Here is a 25,134-nt window from a genome sequence, read left to right on the forward strand (position 1 = left end):
AAATATGGAATTGAAAGCTAATCAGTAATGGTGACCATGTAACTACCATCGATTGTTGTAGAAGCCCATCTGTTTCACTAGTGTCCTTTAGGGAAGGAAATCTGCTATCCTTACCTGGCCTGGCCTAATTGCAACGCCAGGTACGTCGAGGTGGCCGGCAGCAGCACTGATGTCAAGGACACCTTTGGGATTTGAACCAGCAAGCGGCAGGTCAAGGTGACCTTGAAGGTCGATCCCAGTGGAGCCATCATCCACCCTGCCTCCAGCTTCGCTATCGGGGGAAGTCGAGGCTTCTTGGTCTACGCTGGGCAGCCCAGAGTTTGCCGCACCTGTGGCAAATCTGGTCACATGGCAGCCAACTGCAGCGCGGTTGTTTGCAAGAACTGCAAGGAGGAAGGCCATCAAACCTGCCCCAAACGCTGCCTCAGTTATGCTCAGGCGGCAAGGTCCAATGAAAGGCCGGGAGAAAGTTCGACGAAGGCGTCCGGTGTTCGAAAGGAGACAAGCAACCTTCTCTGCGGTGAGGAACTTCAACCTGAGAAGGAGAAGGAAGGGGAGGCAGCTGAAACCAGCAACCCAGCACCTACCCTGCACCCGGAAACCCCTCCTCCACAGACAGAATCAATGGAGGAGGAGGCAGCAGATGGACAAACAGGTCAGTGGCAAGTGGTACAAAGGAAAACCACAAAAAAACCTCCAAAAGCGGAACAGGCCACCACCCAAACTAGTGGCAAGAGGAGGCTACCGTCTGAAACAGACGACAACAGCACCTCTTCACTGGACGGGGAAATGCTGGAACGACGGCCCCTTCAAAGGAGACGGCAGAACTCCAAGGAGATGGAAGATAAAGCCCCCCAGCCCCTGGGCACTGGAAGCTGTGATGAGCCCGGCGTGCCCCAACCCCAAAGCGCCACACGTAATGACGTGGCCAACGCATCCCAGCTCCGGGACACTGAGAGCAAAGACACGTCTGGCGCACCTCAGCTCCGGGAAGCCGGGAGCAGTGATGTTTTCGAGGAGGAACAGAGGGAAGCAGCAGAGGACAACCCAATCCTTGCTGCCTACAAGACCCCTCGATGTCACCCCAGCAGAAAAAACCCTGCATGAAAAACCAGGAGGGGTTTCTGAGCCCAACCAACGTGAAACAGCTTGCGCACACGATGGGTATGCAGGAACATCCCAAAGGACTGGGACTAGCAAGGACAAATGGTATGGGAAGCAACAACTAACTTTTAAAAAATGGGTGTAAGGATTGCTTCCATTAATGTGCGTAGCATTAAATCTACTGCGCGATGTGTTTCTACCTTGGCTTACCTCGGCAAGGTCAAAGCTGACCTACTGTTTCTGCAGGAGTGTGGAATACCACACCTCAGCACCTACAGGCAGTGGTCGCGATGGTGGTCCCACGGGCCATCGATCTGGTTGCGGGGTAATGATTGCCGTTCCTCCGGCCTGGGTATTCTGCTGCGGGGAGGTAACTTCACCATCTCCGAAGTTAAGGAGCTGGTGGGCTGTCGCCTCCTCGTAGCAGATGTAATGTACAACAACGCTCCACTCCGGTTGATCAACGTGTACGCCCCGGTACAACGCAGCGAGCGGCTGTCCGTCTTCCAGCAGCTCCCACTGCTGCTGGCGACATCCAGGCTGGGCATCCTAGGCGGTGACTTCAACTGCATCATCGATGCGGCTGGACGTTCTGGCAGAGACGATAGCAAACTGGACACTACGTCCAGATTCCTAATAGAAACAGGTAAGGATGCCAAACTGCACGACATCTTCAGCAAACCTGCAGACGGAGCGCAGCGCAGATACACATGGTCAAGATTGGACGGGTCTGCCCGTTCCAGGATTGACTTCCTGTTTGTGTCCCGTGCTGTCACGGTCGGATCCACCGACGTCAACCGGTGTTCTTCTCCGACCACTGCCTCTTACTGGCCAACTGTCACTTACAGGACGACCAGCGGGTTGGCAGGGGGACGTGGAAGCTCAATGCTACACTGCTGACCCCAGAGAACGTTGAGGAACTCAAAAGGGATTACAAAGGTTGGAGGACCGTGAAACCCCTCTTTGAGTCTCCAGTTCACTGGTGGGTAGCGATCAAGGAGAACATCAAGAGGTTCTTTATCTTCAAAGGTGTTTAGAGGGCGAGAGAGAGACAGAGAGAAATGTCCCGACTCCAGAAAAGTATGCAAAATTTGCTCCGGCTGTAGTCGATGGGGGCCGAGGTCAAGGAGGACCTCCATGAGGTGAAGAGCCAGCAGGCCTAGCTCTTTGCCACGGAGGCATCCAAGATCATCATCCGGTCCAGAGACCGCTCCATTGAGCAGGATGCGACGTGCTCGCGTTACCTCTTCCAAAAGGTACACAGAGAGAGCTCTGTTATCAGCAGCCTGAAGGAAGAGGATGGCTCGGTAACGTCTTCACAGTCCGACATACTAAGGATCAGCAAATCCTTTTATGCTGGGCTGTATGACGCGAAGCCCACAGACAGCAGAGCCTCCCAGTCCTTCCTGTCATCTATCACAGAGGTCTTAGATGACAGCAGGAGTGAGAGACTGGACAAGCCGCTAACTGGACAAGCTGACAAAGGCCGTCGAGTCCTTCGAGACGGGTAAAACTCCCGGAGGCTTACCGGTCAAGTTGTACTCGGCCCTGTGGGACTGGGTCGGCCTGGACCTGCTGGAAGTATACGAGAATATGCTCCTGGCCGGCAGCATGTCAGAATCCATGAGGAAAGGCATCATCACCCTCATTTACAAGCGGAAGGGGAGAGGGCAGAAATCAGAAATTGGCTGCCCATCTCACTGCTTAATCTTGACTACAAGATTCTGTCCAAAGTCATAGCCAGTCGAGTCAAGTCTGCTCTGGAGTTGGTGATCCACCCCGATCAGACCTGTACTGTACCCAGCAGGAAGATCTCTGATAGTCTCGCGCTACTCAGGGATACGATCGCCTATGTGCGGGACAGGAGGGTGGACCAGGAGGAGGCTTTTGACAGGATATCGCACACCTACATGATGGACGTGCTTTCCAAAATGGGGTTTGGGGAGGGAATCTGCAATTGGATCAAACTGCTCTACACAAACATCAGTAGCGCAGTCTCAATTAATGGGTGGGAATCGGAAAGTTTCCCGATCCAATCTGGAGTCAGACAGGACTGTCCTCTCTCCCCGGTCTTGTTTGTTTGCTGTATTGAACCCTTTGCTGAGTCTATTAGGAAGGATGCGAGCATAAGAGGGGTGACAATCCCAGGCAGTGGAGGCACTCAGGTCAAAACCTCCCTCTACATGGATGACGTCACCGTCTTCTGCTCGGATCCACTGTCTGTGCGCAGACTGATGAGCATCTGCAACCAGTTCGAACTGGCCTCGAGAGCCAAAGTTAACCACGGCAAGAACGAGGCCATGTTCTTTGGGAACTGGGCTGACCGATCCTTTGTCCCCTTCACCATCAAGTCAGACTACCTGAAGGTGCTGGGGATATGGTTCGGAAGGGCCGGGGCGTGCACCAAAACCTGGGAGGAGCGAGTAGCCAAAGTACAGCACAAGCTGAGAATGTGGGGGCAGCGATCTCTCTCCATTGTGGGTAAGAACCTGGTCATCAGGTGCGAGGCGCTCACGTTGTTGCTCTACGTGGCGCAGGTCTGGCCCATACCCCACTCCTGCGCTGTGGCGGTCACCCGAGCCATTTTCCGCTTCATCTGGGGATCCAAAATGGACCGGGTCCGGAGGGACACGATGTTCAAACCTCTGGATAAGGGCGGGAAAAATGTACCCAACGTGGCCCTCATCCTGATGACCACCTTCGTGTGCGGCTGCATCAAGCTGTGTGTAGATCTCCAGTATGCAAACTCCAAGTGTCACTACGTGCTGAGGTTCTATCTGTCCCCGGTGTTGCGAAGGATGGGCCTGGTCACATTGCCACGGAACGCTCCATGCAGTTGGACTGTGCCGTACCACCTATCCTTCGTGGAGCAGTTTCTGTGGGAAAACACCTTTGACCACCGATCCATCAAGCAGTGGTCTACACGGAATGTCCTCAAGGCCCTACGGGAAAAGGAGATGGTGGATCCTGTCGGATGGTTCCCCGAGCAGACCGCCAAAGTCATTTGGCGGATGCCTCATCACCAGAAATTTCAAACAAGCACCAAGATGTAGCTTGGCTGGTGGTGAGAAGAACCCCCCCGTCAGATCCTTCCTGCACACCCGGAGTCTCGCCCCCTCCGCACAATGCCCCCGCGGTGGCTGTGTTGGGGAAGAGACGGTTGCCCACCTCCTCCTGGAATGTGTCTTCGCAAAGCAGGTGTGGAAAGAGATGCAGTGGTTTTTGTCGAGGTTCATCCCAAGCAGCTCTGTAACACAGGAGTCTGTGCTCTACGGGCTGTTCCCAGGGACGCACACCGAGACAAACATCAACTGCTGCTGGACGACTATCAATTCGGTGAAAGACGCCCTTTGGTCTGCCCGAAACTTGCTGGTCTTCCAGCGCAAAGAGTTGTCCACGACCGAATGTTGCAGACTGGCACATTTCAAGGTCCAGGACTACGTGCTGAAGGACGCACTAAAGCTTGGGGCAGCCGCAGCAAAGGCTCAATGGGGAAAGACCACAGTGTAAGGTCCCCCCACCAAGCGGAACTGAGAGGCTGGATCCATGGGAAACCCCTCGAACTGTATCGGGAAAATTTTCATTTGCTGTAAAATGTAAAAATGTAATTGGCATGACAAATGTGAAATGGAAGGGTTGTGAGGCAACTCATGATTGGAATGAAGCAAATGGACCTCCTTTGCACTGTTTGTATTTTTTGACTTGGTGCTGTTTGAAACTGGGTATGTAATTTTTACAGATTTTAATGAATAAAGTATATTTTGGAAAAAAAAAATCCACCGAGGGACCTACAAACACCATCGGCAGATCAACTGAGGGGTGATTGTAAGTACTAAGTAGGAAATTAACTTAGGATTGGGGGGGTTTAACTACATTTAGCCTCTAGCAGGAGAGGGTCCTGGGTCATGTAATTGTGGTTGCAACTGTAACTTGTGATTGGTGAGTGTAACCCTTCTCTAAGGATTGTAGATAATTTAATAAAGCAATTGTGAGTTATCAGAAGAAATCTGTCTCGCTGGTTGTTCATGGATTTGTAATTCTGGTGTCACAAACTCGAGTGTGGGGTGGGGGGGTCTTTGAGTGAGGAAAGGAATCCCCTACACCATCCGCCACCTTAAACATCCATTTTCTCCACCACCAGTGCACAGTGAAAACAGTGTGTACCACCTAAAACATGCACTGCAGCAACTTGCCAAGGCTTCTTCAACAGCAACTTCCAAATCATGACCTCTACTGCCTAGAAGAATAAGGTCAGTAGACACATGGAAACACCACCACCTGCAAGTTCCTCTCCAAGTCACACACCATCCTGACTTGGAATTATATCGGCATTCCTTCATCGTCGGGTCAAAATCCTGTAATTCCCTCCCTAACAGCACTGGACTGCAGCAGTTCAAGAAGGTGGTTCACCATCACTTTCTCAAAGGGCAAGTAAGGAAGGGCAATAAATGCTGGCCTTGCCAGCGATGCCCACATCTCATGAACAAATAAAAAAAACCTCACAATGCAATACAAGTCAATTAGATTTTTTAAAGTACATGGTACTCTCTGGAGCCTCACTTCACTTACAATGCAGATTGAATACATTTAGACTGGTTGCAGACCCTTGGTGTATTATGGTGGAAGGGCCCTAAACTATATCCTTTCCCCACTGAACCTTTGTCGCAGCTGCACGAAGCCTCAGTGTGTCCGTCAGCACATAGTCCTGGGCCTTGGAATGTGTCAGTCTGCAACACTCAGTCGCGGATAGCTACTTGGAAGATCAGCAAGTTTTGGGCAGACCAAAGCACATCTTTCATGAGTTGATGGCCTTTCAACGGGAGTTGATGTTTATCGCAGTGTGCATCCCTGGGAACAGCCCGTCGATGACAGAGTGCTGTGTTATGGAGCTGCTCGGGATGAACCTCAACAAAAACCACTGCATCTCTTTCCAGATGTTTTTTGCAAACACACATTCCAGAGGAGGTGGGCGATGGTCTGTTCCCCACTGCAATTTCCTCAAGGACAACATGCCGTGCTACTGAGACACCCTGTCTGCATGAAGAATCTGACAGGGAGGGCCCTTTTCACCACCAGCCAAGCTACGTCTTGGTGCTTGTTTGAAAGTTCTGGTGATGTGGCATTCTGCCAAATGACTTTGGCAGTCTGCTCGGGGAACCATCTGACAGGATCCACTATCTCCTTTTCCTTAGGGCCTTGATGACATTCCGTGCAGACCACTGCCTGATGGATTTCTGGTCAAAGGTATTTTTCTGCACGAACATTTCCACGAAGGATAAGTGGTATGGCACAGTCCAACTGGATGGAGCGTTCTGCGGCAATATGACCAGATCCATCCTTTGCAACACTGGGGACAGATAGAACCCCAGTACATAGTGACACTCGGTGTTTGGGATTCCTCACAAAACTTGATGCAGCCACACAGAAAGGTGGCCAGCAGGATGGGGGCGACGTTGGGTAAGTTTTTTCCCCCTTTATCCAGAGAGATGAACATGGTGTCCCTACGGACACGGGTGACTGCCACGGCACAGGAATGGGGTATGGGTCAGACCTGTGCCACGTACAGCAACAATGTGAGCGCCTCACACATGATGACCAGGTTCTTACCTGCAATGGAGAGAGAACGCTGCTCCCACCTGCCCAGTTTCTGTTTTACAATGGCTACTTGCTCCTTCCAGGTTTTGCTGCATGCCCCAGCCTCTCCGACCCATATCCCCAGCACCTTCAGATAGTCTGACCTGACAGTGAAGGGGACAAAGGGGCAGCACAGTGGCGCAATGGTTAGCACCGCAGCCTCATAGCTCCAGCGACCCGGGTTCAATTCTGGGTATTGCCTGTGTGGAGTTTGCAAGTTCTCCCTGTGTCTGCGTGGGTTTTCTCCGGGTGCTCCGGTTTCCTCCCACAGCCAAAAGACTTACAGGTTGGTAGGTAAATTGGCCATTATAAATTGCCCCTAGTATAGGTAGGTGGTAGGGAAATATAGGGACAGGTGGGGATGTGGTAGGAATATGGGATTAGTGTAGGGTTAGTATAAATGGGTGGTTGATGGTCGGCACAGACTCGGTGGGCTGAAGGGCCTGTTTCAGTGCTGTATCTCTAAATAAATAAAAATAAATAAAGGATCGATCAGCCCAGTTCCCAATGTCCATGGCCTCGCTCTTGCTGCGATTTACTTTGGCTCCCGAGGTCAGTTCGAACTGGTCATAGATGCTCATCAATCTGCGAACGGACAGTAGATCCGAGCAGAAGATGACAATGTCGTCCATGTACAGAGAGGTTTTGACATGAGTGCCTCTGCAGCCTGGAATTGTCACTCCTCTTATACTCTCATCCTTCCTAATAGACTCAGGAAAAGGTTCAATACAGAAAACAAACAAGACAGAGGAGAGAGGACAGCCCTGTCTGACTCCAGGTTTGGGCGGGAAACTTTCTGATTCCTATCTATTGATCAAGACTGCATTACTGATGTTTGTGTACAGCAGTTTGATCCATTTGGGAATTCCGTCTCCAAACCCCATTTTGGAGAGCACGTCCATCATGTATGTGTGCAATGTCTTGTCAAAAGACCTCTCTTGGTTCAAGCTGATGAGGCAGCTTTCCACCCCGTTGTCCCGTACATAGGCGATCGTATCCTTGAGTAATGCAAGGCTATCAGAGATCTTCCTGCTGGGTACGGTACAGGTCTGATTGGGGTGAATCACCAACTCCAGAGCAGACTTGACCCGACTGGCGATGACTTTGAACAGAATCTTGTAGTCTACATTGAGCAGTGAGATGGGCTGCCAATTTCTGATTTCTGCCCTTGCTACCTTCCACTTGTGGATGAGGGAGATGATGCCTTTCCTCATGGATTCTGACATGCTGTCGGCCAGAAGCATACTCTTGTACACTTCCAGCAGGTCTGGGCTGATCCAGTCCCACAATGTTGAATACAACTCAACTGGTAAGCCGTCGTTTCCGGAGGTTTTACTTGTCTGGAAGAATCAGAAAGCATTCCTATTTCCACCTGCTGATTGAAACTGTGGTACTGATGTTTGTGTAGAGCAGTTGGATCCAATTGTGGATTCCCTCCCCAAACCCCATTTTGGAGAACATGTTCTTCATATGTGTGTGCAATATTCTATCAGAGGCCTTCTCCTGGCCCATGTTGATGAGGCAGATGTCTACCCTGCTGTCCTATATGGAGGGTGATGATGCCTTTCCTCATGAATTCTGACATGGTGCCGGCCAGTAGCATACTCTCATACACTTCCAGGCTGATCCGGTCCCACAAAGTCGAATACAGCCGGTAAACCATCGTTTCTGAGAGTTTTACTTGTCTCGAAGGACCAGCTGGCTATTGTCAGCAATGGGAGTTGCCAAAAGACAGTTAGTCACTCATTCTTTACAGCCAGGATGCACATGTTAATTAACCAAAACGGAGCATTTTTGTACAGTACATTTTCTACAAGGAGACAGCTGCCCACCACCTTAACTTTGGTGATGGTGAATTCGCCTCCTGACAGCAGAATACCCAGGCCAGAGGAACAGATTGATTGCCAATGGGACTAGCATCACATTTTTCCCCAAAAGTATGCTTTATTCATAAAATTTGTAAAAATACATAACAAAACAATTCAAATTGACATTACAAAAAGTGCAATACAGATCTGTTTCATTCAGTTCAGTATGAGGTGCCTCACCACCCTTCCATCTCACGTTATATTTACACAATGCACATATGCATTACATACCAAAAATATTCTCCGATGCATACAGCTCGAGGGATTTTACATGGTTTCCAGACCCTCGGTTCACTATGGCGGGAGGACCTTACACAATGGTCTTTCCCCATTGAGCCTTTGTGATGTCTGCCCCAAGCTTTAGTGCATCCCTCAGCACATAGTCCTGGACCTTGGAATGTGCCAGTCTGCAACACTCGGTCGTGGACAACTCTTTGCGCTGGAAGACTAGCAAGTTTCAGGCAGACCAAAGGGCGTCTTTCCCCGAGTTGGTGGTCCTCCAACAGCAGTGCGTCCCTGGGAACAGACCATAGAGCACAGACTCCTGTGTTACGGAGCTGCTCGGGATGAACCTCAACAAAAACCACTACATCTCTTTCCACACCTGCTTTGCAAAGACACATTCCAGAAGGAGGTGGGCAACAGTCTCTTCCCCACCACAGCCACCTCGGGGGCAGCGTGCAGAAGGGGTGAAATTCCAGGCATACAGGAAGGATCTGACGGAGAGGGCCCTTCTCACCACCAGCCAAGCTAAGTCTTGGTGCTTGTCTGAAAGTTCTGGTGATGAGGCATTCTGCCAAATGACTTTGGCAGTCTGCTCGGGGAATTATCCGACAGGATCCACCATCTCCTTTTCCCGTAGGCCCTTGAGGACAATCCGTGCAGATCACTGCCTGGCAGATTATTATCTGAATGGCTATAAACTGAGAGAGAGGAATATGCAGCGAGACCTGGGTGTTCTCGTACACCAGTCGCTGCAGGTCCAACAGGCGGCAAAAAAGGCAAATAGTATGTTGGCCTTCATAGCGAGAGGATTCGAGTACAGAAGCAGGGATGTCTTGCTGCAGTTATACAGGGCCTTGGTGAGGCCACAAATGGAATATTGTGTGCAGTCTTGGTCTCCTTATCTGAGGAAGGATGTTCTTGCTATAGAGGGAGTGCAGTGAAGGTTTACCAGACTGATTCCTGGGATGGCGGGACTGATGTATGAGGAGACATTGAGTCCGTTAGGATTATATTCGCTGGAGCTCAGAAGAGTGAGGTGGGATCTCATAGAAACCTATAAAATTCTAACAGGACTTGACAGGGTAGATGCAGGAAGGATGTTCCCGATGGTGGGGGAGTCCAGAACCAGGGGTCATAGTCTAAGGATATGGGGTAAACCTTTCAGGACTGAGATGAGGAGAAATTTCTTCACCCAGAGAGTGGTGAGCCTGTGGAATTCGCTACCACAGAAAGCAGTTGAGGCCAAAACTTTGCATGTTTTCAAAAAGGAGTTCGATATTAGAATTAGATATAGGGCGGCACAGTGGCGCAGTGGTTAGCACTGCAGCCTCACAGCTCCAGGGACCCGGGTTCGATTCTGGGTACTCCCTGTGCGGGATTTGCAAGTTCTCCCTGTGTCTGCGTGGGTTTTCGCCGGGTGCTCCGGTTTCCTCCCACAGCCAAAGACTTGCAGGTGGTAGGTAAATTGGCCATTGTAAAATTGCCCCTAGTGTAGGTAGGTGATAGGGAATATGGGATTACTGTAGGGTTAGTATAAATGGGTGGTTGTTGGTCGGAACAGACTCGGTGGGCCGAAGGACCTGTTTCAGTGCTGTATCTCTAAATAAATAAATATAGCTCTTGGGTCTAAAAGGATCAAAGGGTATGGGGAGAAAGTGGGAACTGGTTACTGAGTTGGATGATCAGCCATGATCATAATGAATGGCAGAGCAGGCTCGAAAGGCCAAATGGCCTACTCCTGCTCCTATTTTCTATGTTTCTATGGAGGATTGGTGGTCAAAGGTGTTTCTCTGCATAAACTTTCCACAAAGGATAGGTGGTACGACACGGTCCAACTGGATGGAGCGTTCCGCGGCAATGTGACCAGACCCATCCTTCGCAACACCGGGGACAGATAGAACCTCAGCACATAGTGACACTTGATGTTTGCGTACTGGGGTTCTACGCACAGCTTGATGCAGCCGCACACGAAGGTGGCCATCAGGATGAGGGCGACGTTGGATATGTTTGTACCCCCTTTATCCAGAGGTTTGAACATCGTGTCCTCCCAAACAGGGTCCATTTTGAATCTCCAGATAAAGCAGAAAATGGCTCGGGTGACCGCCACAGCGCAGGAGTGGGGTATGGGCCAGACCTGCGCCACGTACAGTAACAACACCGCTCCCACATGCTCAGTTTATAGTTTACCACAGCTACTCGCTCCTTCCGGGTTCCGCCTCTTTCATACCATATCCCCAGCACCTTCAGATAGTCTGACCTGACGGTGAAGGCGACAAAGGATCGGTCGGTCCATTTCCCAAAGAAAATGGCCTCGCTCTTGCCGTGATTTACTTTGGCTCCTGAGGCTAGTTGAAACTTGTCGCAGATGCTCATCAGTCTGCGAACGGACAGCGGATCTGAGCAGAAGACGGTGACATCGCCGATGTACAGGGAGGCTTTTACCTGAGTGCCTCCACTGCCTGGGATTGTCACCCCTCTTATGCTCGCATCCTTCCTAATGGACTCAGCAAAAAGTTCGATACAGCAAACTAACAAGACCGGGGAGAGAGGACAGCCCTGTCTGACTCCAGATTTGATCGAGAAACTTTCTGATTCCCACCCATTGATTGAGACTGTGCTACTGATGTTTGTGCAGAGCAGTTTGATCCAACTGCGGATTCCCTCCCCATACCCCATTTTGGAGAGCACGTCCATCGTGTATGTGTGCGATATCCTGTCAAAAGCCTTCTCCTGGTCCAGGCCGATGAGGCAGGTGTCCACCCCCGTTCCGTACATAGGTAATTGTATCCCTGAGTAGCACGAGACTATCAGAGATCTTCCTGCCGGGTACAGTACAGGTCTGATCAGGGTGAATCACCAACTCCAGAGCAGACGTGACCCGACTGGCGATGATTCTGGACAGAATCTTGTGGTCAACAGTAAGCAGTGAGATGGGCCGCCAATTTCCTATTTCCGCCTTCTCCCCCCTTCCGCTTGTAGATGAGGATGATAATGCATTTCCTCACGGATTTTGACATGCTGCCGGCCAGAAGCATACTCTCGTATATTTCCAGCAGGTCTGGACTGATCCAGTCCCACAGAGTCAAATACAACACAACTGGTAAACTGTCGCTTCCGGGTGTTTTAATTGTCTCAAAGGACCTGACGGCCTTTGTCAGCTCATCCAGAGTTAGTGGTTTGTCCAGTCTCTCCCGCATGCTGTCATCTAAGACCTCCATGATAGATGAGAGGAAGGACTGGGAGGCCGTGCTGATCGTGGGCTTCACGTCGTACAGCCTGGCATAAAAGGATTTGCTGATCCAGTATGTCAGACTGCGATGACATTACCGAGCTGTCCTCTTCCTTCAGACTGCTGATCTCTGTGTACCTTTTGGAAGAGGAAACGTGAGCACGTCTCATCCTGCTCAATGGAGTGGACTCTGGACCGGAAGATGATTTTGGAGCACTCCATGGCAAAGAGCGTGGCCTGCTGACTCTTCACCTCATGGAGATCCTCTTTGACCTCGAGCCCCATCGACTGCAGTCAGAGCAGATTCTGCATTCTTTTCTGGAGTCGGGACATTACCCTCTATGTCTCTCTCACCTCCTGAACACCTTTGAGGATAAAGAACCTCTTGATGTTCGCCTTGATCGCTTCCCAGCAGTGCGCTGTAGACTCAAAGAGGGGTTTCACGGTTCTCCAATCTTTGTAATCCCTTTGAGTTCCTCATTGTTCTCTGGGGTTAGCAGCTTCCGTGTTCCCCTGCCAACCCACTGGTCATCCTGGATGTGACAGTCAGCCAGTAGGAGGCAGTGGTCAGAGAAGAATACCAGCTTGACGTCAGTGGATCTGACCGTGAAAGCACGGAACACAAACAGGAAGTCAATCCTGGAACGGGCAGACCCATCCGATCTTGACCCAGGTGTATCTACGCTGCGCTCTGTCGGCAGGGTTGCTGATGATGTTGTCTTGGCATCTTTTACTGTTTCCATTAGGAATCTGGACATAGTGTCCATTTTGCTGTCATCACTGCCAGATTGTTCAGTTGCATCAATGATGCGGTTGAAGTCACTGCCAAGAATGACCGGCCTGGATGTTGCCAGCAGCAGTGGCAGCTGCTGGAGAATGGTCAGTCACTCGCTGTTTTGGATCGGGGCGTACACATTGATTAACCAGAGCGGAGCATTGTTGTATATTACATCTGCTACAAGGAGGCGACCGCCCACCACGTCCTTAACTTTGGAGATGGTGAAGTTGCCTCCCCGCAGCAGAATACCCAGGCCGGAGGAACGGGAATCGTTTCCCCTGACCAGATCGATGGCCTGTGGGACCATCATCGTGAGCATTGTTTGTAAGTGCTGAGGTACAGTATCCCACACTCCTGCAGAAACAGTAGATCGGCTTTGACCTTGGCGAGGTAATCGAAGGATTTAACACTACACACATTAATAGCAGCAATCTTTATACCCATTTAAAACTGCATGTTGCTTCCCACACCAGGTGTCCTTACCAGTCCCAGTCCTTGGGTATTTTCCTGCATGCACAAGTTGTTACACATGCGTTGGGCTCAGAATACCCTTCTGGTCACTCATGTGGGGTTTGTTCTGCTGGGGTGACATCGGGGGGGGGGTCTTGTAGGCAGCAATCTTTGGACTGTCCTTTGCTGGTGGTATCTTTCCTCTCTGTTCCTCCTCGAAAACGTTTCTGCTCCTGGCTACCCGGAGCTGGAGTGCGCTGAACACTTCGCTACTCTCAGTCTCCCGGAGCTGGGGTGCGCTTGGCATCTCGCTGGGTTCAGCGCTTTGGGGTTGGGGTGCACTGGGCACATTGCTGCTTCGAGTGCGCTGGAGCTGGGGGGCATTCTCTTCCAGCTTCTTTGCATTCTGCCATTTCTTTTGCATGTGCTGTCTTTCCGGCCCTTCCTTGTCTGATGAGGAGCAGCTGCCGTAGTCCGTCTCAGACGGTAGCCTCCTCTTGCCACTGGTTTGGGTGGTGACCAGTTCCGTTTTTTGGAGGCTTCTTTTTTTTGGTTTTCCTTTTTACCACTTGCCACTGAGCAGTTTGTCCATCTGCTGCCTCCTCCTCCATTGATTCTGTCTGTAGAGGAGGGGTTTCCGGGCACAGGATAGGTGTTGGGTCGCTGGTTGCAGCTGCCTCCCCTTCCCTCTCCTTCTTAGGTGGAGTTTCCTCACTGCGGGGAGGGTTTCTGGTCTTCTTCGCAGCACATTCACCATTCCTTCGCCTAGCCTTTCCTGTAACCTTGCCGCCTGTGTGTAACTGAGGCAGTGTTTGGGGTAGGTTTTGTAGAAATGGCCTGCCCCACCACACAAGTTGCAGCACTTACTCTGTTTACAGTCCTTGGTCTGATGGCCTTCCTGCTTGCAGTTCTTGCAGATGACTGTGATGCAGTTGGCCAGCACATGACCAGATTTGCCATAGGTGCAACAGACTCTGGGCTGCCCCGCATAAACCAAGAAGCCTCAACTTCCCCCGATAGCAAAGCTGGAGGGAGGATGGATGATGGCTCCATTCACGTTGACCTTCAAGGTGACCTTGACCTGCCGCTTGCTGGTCCAAATCCCAAACGGGTCCTTGACCTCAGTGCTGCTGCCGGCCACCTTGACATACCTGGCGAGGAAGGTGAGCACATCGACGACAGGAACATGGGGGTTGTAGAGGTGAATTGTCACCAGCAGGTTCCGTTGTGACGGCAGCGTGAAGAGAGGCTCTACCATGAGGATCGACTATGGCGCCTGGTTTCCCTTCTCCTTGAAAACCTTCAGGAACTTGATGCATCCCGCCATGTTCTTGAAAGTTACGTCGAAATATCCACTGCTGGGGAAGTCCTGCAGGCAGAAGGTTTCCGCAGCTAAGAATCCACAGCATTCAATCAGGATTTTCTTCATGATTTTGCGTAAAACCCCAGTACACAAACACCAAGTGTCACTCCGTGCTGAGGTTCTATCTGTCCCCAGTGTTGCTAAGGATGGGCCTGGCCACATTGCCACGGAACACTCCATCCAGTTGGACCATGCTGTACCACCTATCCTCTGTGGGAAAGTTTCTGTGGAAAACATCTTTGACCACCAATCCATCAGGCAGTGGTCTGCACGGAATGTCCTCAAGGCCCTATGGGAAAAGGAGATAGTGGATCCTGTCGGATGGTTCCCCGAGCAGACTGCCAAAGTCATTTGGCAGAATGCCTCATCACCAGAACTTTCAAACAAGCACCAAGATGTAGCTTGGCTGGTGGTGGGAACAGCCTTCCCCATCAGATCTTTCCTGCACACCTGGAGTCTCACACCCTCTGCACACTGGCCTGGAGGTGGCTGTGGTGGGCAAGAGACTGTTGCCAAACTCCTTCTGGAATGTGTCTTTGCAAAGCAAGTGTGGAAAGAGATGCAGTGGTTTTTGTCGAGGTTCATCCCAAGCAGCTCTGTAACACAGGAGTCTGTGCTCTACGGGCTGTTCCCATGGACGCACACTAAGATAAACATCAACTGCTGCTGGAGGACCATCACCTCGGTGAAAGATGCTCTTTGGTCTGCCCGAAACTTGCTGGTCTTCCAGCTCAAAGAGTTGTCCACCACCGAGTGTTGCAGACTATCACATTCCAAGGTCCAGGACTATGTGCTGAGGGATGCACTAAAGCTAGGGGCAGCCGCGGCAAACACTCAATAGGGAAAGACCACTGTGTAAGGTCCCCCCGACCAAAGTGACACAAAAGTGACACAAAGGAATACAAACAGGAAGCCAATCCTGGAATGGGCAGACCTGTCCGATCTTGACCATGTGTATCTGCGATGCGCTCCGTCTGCAGGTTTGCTGAAGACGTCGTGCAGTTTGGCATCTTTAACTGTTTATATTAGGAATCTGGACGTGGCGTCCAGTTTGCTGTTGTCTCTGCTGGATCGTCCAGCCGCATCGATGATGCAGTTAAAGTCACCGCCTAGGATGACCGGCCTGGACATCGCCAGCAGCAGTGGGAGCTGCTGGAAGACGGACAGCCGCTCGCTGCATTGAACCGGGGCGTACACGTTGATCAACCGGAGCGGAGCGTTGTTGTACTTTACGTCTGCTACGAGGAGGCGACCGCCCACCACCTCCTTAACTTCGGAGATGGTGAAGTTACCTCCCTGCAGCAGAATACCCAGGCCGGAGGAACGGCAATCATTACCCCCTGACCAGATCGATGGCCCGTGGGACCACCATCGCAACCATTGCCTGTAGGTGCTGAGGTGTGGTATTCCACACTCCTGCAGAAACAGTAGGTCGGCTTTGACCTTGGCGAGGTAATCCAAGCTTGAAACACATTGCGTAGTAGATTTAATGCTACGCACATTAATGGAAGCAATCCTTACACCCATTTTTTAAAAGTTAGTTGTTGCTTCCCACACCATTTGTCATTGCTAGTCCCAGTCCTTTGGGATGTTCCTGCATACCCATCGTGTGCGCAAGCTGTTTCACGTTGGTTGGGCTCAGAAACCCCTCCTGGTTTTTCATGCAGGGTTTGTTCCGCTGGGGTGACATCGGGAGGGGTCTTGGAGGCAGCAAGGATTGGGTTGTCCTCTGCTGCTTCCCTCTGTTCCTCCTCGAAAACATCACTGCTCCCGGGTTCCCGGAGCTGAGGTACGCCAGACGTGTCTTTGCTCTCGGTGTCCAGGAGCTGGGATGCGTTGGCCACGTCATTACGTGTGGCGCTTTGGGGTTGGGGCACGCCGGGCCCATCACAGCTTCCCGTGCCCGGGGGCTGGGCGGCTTTATCTTCCATCTCCTTGGAGTTCTGCCGTCTCCTTTGAAGGAGCTGTCGTTCCAGCATTTCCCCGTCCAGTGAAGAGGAGCTGTTGTAGTCTGTCTCAGACGGTAGCCTCCTCTTGCCATTGGTTTGGGTGGTGGCCTGTTCCGCTTTTGGAGGTATTTTCTTTGCGGTTTTCCTTTGTACCACTTGCCACTGACCTGTTTGTCCATCTGCTGCCTCCTCCTCCATTGATTCTGTCTGTGGATGAGGGGTTTCCGGGCGCAGGGTAGGTGCTGGGTTGCTGGTTTCAGCTGCCTCCCCTTCCTTCTCCTTCTCAGGTTGAAGTTCCTCACTGCGGAGAAGGTTGCTCGTCTCCTTTCGAACACCGGACGCCTTCGTTGTACCTTCTCCCGGCCTTTCCTTGGACCTTGCTGCCTGAGCATAACTGATGCAGCGTTTGGGCCAGGTTTTGTAGAGATGGCCTGCCGCACCGCACAAGTTGCAACACTTAGTCTGCTTACAGTCCTTGGTCTGATGGCCTTCCTCCTTGCAGTTCTTGCAAACAACCATGCTGCAGTTTGCTGCCACGTGACCAGATTTGCCACAGGTGCGGCAAACTCTGGGCTGCCAGCGTAGATCGGGAAGCCTCGACTTCCCCCGATAACCTTCCCCCGATGGAGGGAGGGTGGATGATGGCTCCACTGGCATCGACCTTCAAGGTCACCTTGACCTGCCGCTTGCTGGTCCAAATCCCAAAGGGGTCCCTGACATCAGTGCTGCTGCCGGCCACCTCGACGTACCTGGCGAGAAAGGTGAGTACATCCACCACCGGAACATGGGGGTTGTAGAGGTGAATCGTCACCACCCGGTCCCGTTGTGATGGAAGCGTGAAGAGCGGCTCCGCTGTGAGGATCGACAGTGGCGCCCGGTCCCCTTTCTCCTTGAACGCCTTCAGGAACTTGATGCATACAGCCACGTTCCGGAACGTCACGTCAAAGTATCCACTACTGGGGAAATCCTGCAGGCAGAAGACGTCCGTAGCTTGAAATCCGCAGCAATCAAAGAGGATTTTCTTGATGAAGAAGGTGCGATCGACCGGTGCATCTCCTTCCTTGTCCTTCATGACCACCCGAACGGTGTTGTGCACTCCCAGGCCTGAAGCTCGAAGATAGGTTATAGCCATTTTACTCAAAGCCTACCCAGGATCTTCATCACGACCATTGTCAATAGGTGTTGAGGTGCAGTGGTCAGCACTCCTGTGAAGGCAGCAGGTTAGTTTTGTCCTTGGCAAGGTACTTCAAGGTCGAAGCATAGTAGTTTTAATGGTCACGATCTTTAAACTTTTTTTTTTAGAAATCTATGTTCAACAAAGAAACTCAGCAGATCGTTTTTTTCTGTTGGTTTCATCCCTTGGGACAGTTCCTGCATACCTGTGATCTAAAGCAAAAGGTTTTGGTTTACAGGGTTGAATAGAGGTACAAAATAAACAAGAAATGCTGGAAATACTCAGCAGGTCTGGCAGCATCTGTGGAGGGAAAGCAGAGTTAACGTTTCAGGTCAGTGAACCTGCATCAGAACTGGCAGAGGCATAAATGCCTTTGCTCCATGACCATGTCAGTTATTCTCTTTGACCTTGTCCCATCAACACCTCTTTTGTTATGTCTTGTCTCACCTCCGCTTACTTGCTTAAAACCTATTACATTTCTGGCTCTGCCAGTGCTGTTGAAGGGTCACTGACCTGAAACGTTAACTCTGCTTTCTCTCCACAGATGCTGCCAGAACTGCTGGGTATTTCCAGCATTTCTTGTTTTTATTTCAGATTTTCAGCATCTGCAGTATTTTGCTTTCACAAAATAAACGAGCTGTCAGCCTCGGCATTGCCACGCCTGAAATTTTGTTGTCTGTTGAGATTCCCACATTAATGCAAAACCACTGCAATTGCCAAGGCAGCTCCTTCTAATGTCGGAAATGAGTCTGTCATGAAGCATAAGTATGATGATTAAAACCACAGTGGAGATAATAGCTAAATAAGACGCTGCTTAAGCGTTGAAGATGTGTACAGCAAAATCGTATAACATTAAAATACTTCACCTATATTTATCATAAATTCAGTCTCCGCAGAGACTGTCAAAAATTGCCATTGCCGACTATATTTCAAGTCGTCACAGCGGGGTATTGGGAAAAGTTTTCAATAAGCAATAATCGCGCCTCGGTTAAACCTCATCGGCTACGATACTGCCACTGCGCAAAGCTGACAAATTTTGCTAACGAGAAGAGGTCTATCAGATGCATACAGTTCACAGTTGTGGTAGCTCTAAAACAAAAACCTCATCCTCCAAAAATATAGTGTTATCAACTACAACTGTTATTTTTATAACCAGGAACCACAATTTGTTCTCAGAACAAATCAACAGTGAAATATTACAAAAATATTGAAATGAACGCAGAGGATTATGGGACAAAATATGTTAATCCCTGTCTGATATTCTTGCTTCCTTGACATAAAAATAACACCACGGATAGGCAAGTAAAAAACACAAATAACATGCGGGTACCAGTATGGCAAAATGCTGTTTTAGCACTTTGAATATCTGTTTAAAGTATTATTCTTTATTTCTATGCTATAATGTTATCCATTCTAATCAATTACTGTCTGTTTCCCACTGGCCCTGCCTTCAGCTGCAGAGGTCCAAAGCTCTGTAATTTTTCCTCTAAATCTATCTGCCTCTCTACTTCTATCACCTGCTTTGAAACACTCCTTATGTGGCTCAGAGCATTTAAACAACCCTTCTGAAACTCACAAATGACATCAATAGTAATTAATCGCTTCTTATCCTCTCGACCTATCTATAGCCTTTGATGTGGTTGACTACACCATTCCATAGAATATACAGCCATTCCGCCCAACCAGTCAGTGCTGGTGTTCATACTCCATGCAGGTCTCCACTAATTCCATCTACTTCATTTCAGACTTTCAGCATATCTTTTGTCTCATGTACTGATCTAGTTTCCTTTTGAAAACATCTAAGCTATATGTCTCAACCACTTCCACATGCTAACCATTCCTTGAGGAATTATATTTCTCCTTATTTCCCTACTGGATTTATTAGTAACTATCTTGTATTTATGCACCCCCCCCCCCCTCCCACCGTTTGGATTCTCCCACAAGTGGAAACAGTGGCCCGGATTTTGTGGTCAGCAACAAAGCAAGGGCACTCACTGCTGACCCTGACGAAATCTTCGCACAAAGATCCAACAGTCTCCGTGGCGAGGTTTTCCCCTTTCCTGACAGCAGGTTAAATCTGACACCAAGTAAAGGGGATCTCTTGGAGTGCAGCAGCAGCAATGTCAGCAAGCATGTAAGCAGACAAACACACTGAAATATTCACACACAGCAAACCAGGAAGTTAAAAGCACTTAACATCCTTCACTTTAATTTACATTTGAAATAAATGGTTATGGTTGGATTAACATAGAAGCTAAAATAAAGATAAGCAATTTATAAAAAAAAGAAAAATATATATTTTTTAATGTGGATTTTTTTTATCATTATGGGGAATTTGACATTCCACAACTATAAAATTAGCTTTTCAGAGCTACTGAAGGTGTATCGCAGTAATTATGAAGTTATTATGCTGTTAAAAACAAGATTCACATCGCAAACCTCTCCCATGAACTGCAAGTCCTGTCCCAAGCATTTTCCTCGGATACAACCTGTCTTCACCCCCAGCAACCTAGATTCTCAGCCTTCTCAGGACAACGTGCCTATCAAGCAATGCAAAAGTAAGCACCATCAGCTGTTGTCAGAGTCTGTTCTTGTGGATCCGTGTTACGACCCAGTGAGAAAGGTGTCTAGGGGTCCCTCTCAGCCTTCACCTGGTCTTATTGTAACAGGGTTTAATTTTAAACATACCGTGTTTTTAGCGCCTCCTTGTTCATTCCTTGTTCACCACTTTCCAATTATAAGGCAAAGAACTCAGCACAAACGGGCTTTCTCAGGATTGAAGAAGAAAAGTTGAAATTTATTAAACTTAAACTTTAATTTGGTTTAACGCCTACAGATACACGCCACACCCCACGCTAGCATGCATACGCGATACACACATGCAAATAGAGACAGAAAAGAGCAGAAGAAAAATAAAGTGGAAGGGGTTGAGGTAATATCTGAAGAGTTGTTGTAACATTTCTTTGAGCTTACTGTAGAGTCCTTGATTGTAGGTAGATCCTGCTTTTCGTTAGGGGCCCAGTATTCTTCTTAAACCTTGTTTGCTGTAGGAGACTTTTCTCTCTTGGGGTTCATGTGTCTTCAGTGGATTCAGAAGCTTGTGAGAAAGAGATGGGAGCAGACAGGAGAGAGATATTCTCAGTCCAGGGGCAAACAGACTTTTCTGCCCAAACCGTTTATACCAATTCAAAAAACTCATGTGGCCCAGCAGGTTAGTCATGTGACTAGCTGGTTTGACCATGTCCATTTGTGTATTCTGCCATCTTAGCAGTCAACCTGGATGTGAACGGCCCACCTTCAACGTCTGGTGATCAAAAGTCCATTGTGGGTTGAATGTCAGGGAATGGCTGCTTTGTCCTTCCAAACACTGTCTGTTAATATGCAAATGTCTTTTCCAGCCACGGCTGATCTGTTCAACAAGTCCTCCCCTCATTCCATAACAGTTTAAAATCAATGTTCATGACAAAATTAATGTGTCACGTACTTGGCAGGTGGGGGCCTGGCATGACACGTCCATGCCCAGCGGAATGAAATGCAACTTGAGAAAAGGCGCATTTCATTAAAAGATTCGTGAAAAATGTAAGATACAAAAAATACCACGCATTTCTCTCATTCATTCCCATTCATTCATAAATCCTAAAACTTATTACAGCCTGTCTTCTCTTGGTGCCAGTGCTGCTCTAATTGCCCCCTTTCGGCATCCCAATAAACATGTGGGGGTTTTTTCGGGAAGTTTCTCTTCCGTTTGCCCATTTCCATGGCTGCCTCGGGTCTTTGTTCCTGCTGAGGTAACTTTTTTAAAAAAAGTCAGTAGTGGGCGAGTCTATCATGAACTCTCTTTCAGTGTTTTGCTGAGTCATGCAAAGGCTTTTGACTTTGGGGGAGGTGTAGTTCACTTTTTTTTAACTGTGGAGGAGGATTCTTTGCTAATCACCCCTTTGTCCCAGAGGACACTCCTGCCTGCAGGTATTTGTGCAGACTCTACTGCACTCCCTTGTGATACTTCAACTAGGTGAGGCATCACCCTCATGGTTTCTCTGCCCCTAGAGGTCTTTCTTTGTCTCTGCAGGTTCCTATAAATGCCGTTAGCAACTCTGGTGGGGTGCTTCTAGTGTCTGCATTTACATAGGAGGATGGGGGGTCTAACTTTCACATTTTTCGGGATTGCCTGACCAGACAGTAGGGGTTTTCATCTGGGATTCCCCCCGGACTTCCTTTAACCTGCCCTCGTGGTCATTTTTTCCCCTTCTCTGTCTAACCTTTTGCCAGCCTTGTGCCTGCCTGTCCCTTTTTGTTCTCAGCAGGAGTCCCTTACAGTTCACCAGCCCTCTGCTGGAGGGTCCTCCGAACATTGTTACAGGACTTAGGGGTTTCACTGTAGGTTGGGGTTTCCCCTCAACCTGGCACATGTGGCAACTCTTGCAGTACTCCACCACATCTTTGCAGAGTTTTGGCCAGTCAAAACGCTGTCTTATGTGGCTTTGGTCTTTTGTATACCGGCATGTACAGCCACTGTAGTCTCGTGGGCCTTTCTTAATATCTGTCTCCAGTACCTCTGCGGCACCACAAACTGGTGAACAACTGTCCACTCCTTGTTCTCAGGTCTGTCAGGAGAACTCCATTTCCTCATCAGTACCTCATTCTTTAAACAGTAGCAATCAGGGACTCCTTCTGCCAAAAGAGATTCACTAGGCTGATTCCTGGGATGAAGGAGTTGACTTATCAAGAACGGCTAACCAGGTTAGGACTTTATTCATTAGAGTTTAGAAGGATGAGGGGTAATCTTATCGAAACATACAAGATTCTGAGGGTGCTTGACAGGGTAGATGTTGAGAAGATGTTTCCACTAGTGGGGGTATCTCAAACTAGGGGACATAGTTACAGAATAAGGGGACACTCATTTAAAACTGGGTTGCGAAGGAATTTCTTCTCTCAGAGGGTAGTGTCTGGAATTCTCTACCCCAGAGAGTTGTGGAGGCCAGATCACTGAAAGTATATGAAGAGGAGGTAGATAGATTTTTGAAATATCAGGGAGTTGAGGGCAATGAGGAGTTGGCACGAAAGAGGACTTGAGGTCTGGGGCAGAACAGCCATGATCTTATTGAATGGCGGGGCAGGCTTGAGGGGCTGAATGGCCTACTCCTGCTCCTATTTCTTATGTTCTTATCTGCCCGCAGTGCCAATTCAGTCCCCTCTGGGGGAGCTGGTTTCATCATGGTTTGATCCACTACACATGCAGGGGAACTGCAGGGGACCATCTCCTGCCACTGCCCTGTCTCTCTGACCTCCTGCAGTCTTTCTTTCACTATTGGGGGGGCTACCACCTTCACTTGTTAATATGCAAATGTCTTTTACAGCCACAGCTGATCTGTTCAACAAGTCCTCCCCTCAGTCCTGTAACAGTTCAAAATCAATGTTCATGACTAAATTAACGTGCCTCATTCTTGGCAAGTGAGGGCTGAGCATGACAATCTGGATCACACCCTGCCTCAGGACACGTACTCAGTTCAACACACTCCTTCAGGAGTATGATGTCGTCTTCGATTCAACGTTCAAGAACGTGGCAGGATGCATCAAGTTCCTGAAGGTGTTCAAGGAGAAGGGAAATCAGGCGCCATAGTCCATCCTCACAGTGGAGCCGCTTTTCACGCTGCCATCACAACATGACCAGGTAGTGATAATTCACCTCTACAACCCCCATGTTCCTGTGGTGGATGTACACACCTTTCTCGCCAGCTACGTCGAGGTGGCTGGCAGCAGCACTGATGTCAAAGACCCTTTTGGGATTTGGACCAGCAAGTGGCAGGCCAAGGTGACCTTGAAGGTCGATGCCAACGGAGCCATCATCCATCCTACCTCCAGCTTCACTATCAGGGGAAGTCGAGGCTTCTTGGTCAATGCGGGGCAGCCCAGAGTTTGTCGCAACTGTGGCAAATCTGGTGACGTGGCAGCTAACTGCAGCACAGTCGTCTGCAAGAACTGCAAGAAGGAAGGCCATCAGACCAAGGGCTGTAAGCAGAGTAAGTGCTGCAACCTGTGCGGTGAGGCAAACCTGCCCCAAATGCTGCCTCAGTTATGGTCAGGCGGCAAGGTCCAAGGAAAGGCCGGGAGAAGGAACGATGAATGCGTCTGGTGCTGGGAAAGAGACAAGCAACCCTCTCCGCAACAAGGCAACAAGGCAAGTCTACCTGAGAAGGAGAAGAAAGGGGAGGCAGCTGAAACCAGCGACCCAACACCTAACCTGTGCCCAGAAATCCCTCCTCCACAGACAGAATCAATGGAGGAGGAGGCAGCAGATGGACAAACAAGCCAGTGGCAAGTGGTACAAAGGAAAACCACAAAGACAAAACCTCCAAAAATGGAACAGGCCACCACCCAAACCAATAGCAAGAGGAGGCTACCGTCTGAGACAGACTACAGCAGCTCCTCCTCACTGGTCGTGGAAGTGCCGGAACAATGGCACCTGCAAAAGAAGCGGCAGAACTCAAAGGAGTTGGAAGATAAGGCCCCCCAGCCCCCGGGCACTGGAAGTTGTGATGGGCCCAGCACACCTCAGCTCTGGGACACCGAGAGCAACGACAAGTCTGGCGCACTCCAGCTCCGGGAAGCCGGGAGCAGTGATGTTTTCGAGGAGGAACAGAGGGGAAAGATACCAACAGCAGAGGACAGCCCAAGCCTTGCTGCCTACAAGAGCCCCCTGATATCACCCCAGCAAACAACCCTGCATGAGAAACCAGGAGCGGATTCTGAGCCCAACGAACGTGAAACAGCTTGTGTACGCCATGGGTATGCAGGAACATACCGAAGGACTGGGACTAGCAAGGACAAATGGTTTGGGAAGCAACAACTAACTTAAAAATGGGTAAAAGGATTGCTTCAATTAACATGCGTAGCATTAAATCTACTACACGATGTGTTCCAACGTTGGACTACCTCTCCAAGGTCAAAGCCAATCTACTGTTTCTGCAGGAGTGTGGAATACCACACCTCAGCACCTACAGGCAATGGTTGTGATGGTGGTCCCACGGGCCATCGATCTGGTCAGGGGGTAATGATTCCCATTTCTCCAGACTGGGTATTCTGCTGCGGGGAGGTAACTTCACCATCTCCGAAGTTAAGGAGCTGGTGGGCGATCGCCTCCTCGTAGCAGACGTAATGTACAACAATGCTACGCTCCGGTGGATCAACGTGTACGCCCCGTTGCAATGCAGTGAGCGCTGACCATTTTCCAGCAGCTCCCACTGCTGCTGGCGATGTCCAGGCCGGTCATCCTAGGCGGTGACTTCACCTGCATCATCGATGCAGCTGGACAATCCAGCGATGACGACAGCAAACTGGACGCTACGTCCAGATTCCTAAT

At 49.8% G+C, this 25,134-nt stretch overlaps 1 non-coding gene across 1 annotated transcript; it reads right to left on the reverse strand.

Moving 5' to 3' along the window:
- Window positions 1–18,661: 18,661 nt before the first annotated feature.
- Window positions 18,662–18,802, reverse strand: LOC137380463 (U4 spliceosomal RNA). Its single transcript, XR_010977029.1, has one exon. It is a non-coding gene; the product is annotated as a U4 spliceosomal RNA (small nuclear RNA).
- Between the last annotated feature and the right edge of the window lie 6,332 nt (window positions 18,803–25,134).

The sequence above is a fragment of the Heterodontus francisci genome, chromosome 19 (assembly GCF_036365525.1).
Source record: "Heterodontus francisci isolate sHetFra1 chromosome 19, sHetFra1.hap1, whole genome shotgun sequence".
NCBI classification, from domain to species: Eukaryota; Metazoa; Chordata; class Chondrichthyes; order Heterodontiformes; family Heterodontidae; genus Heterodontus; species Heterodontus francisci.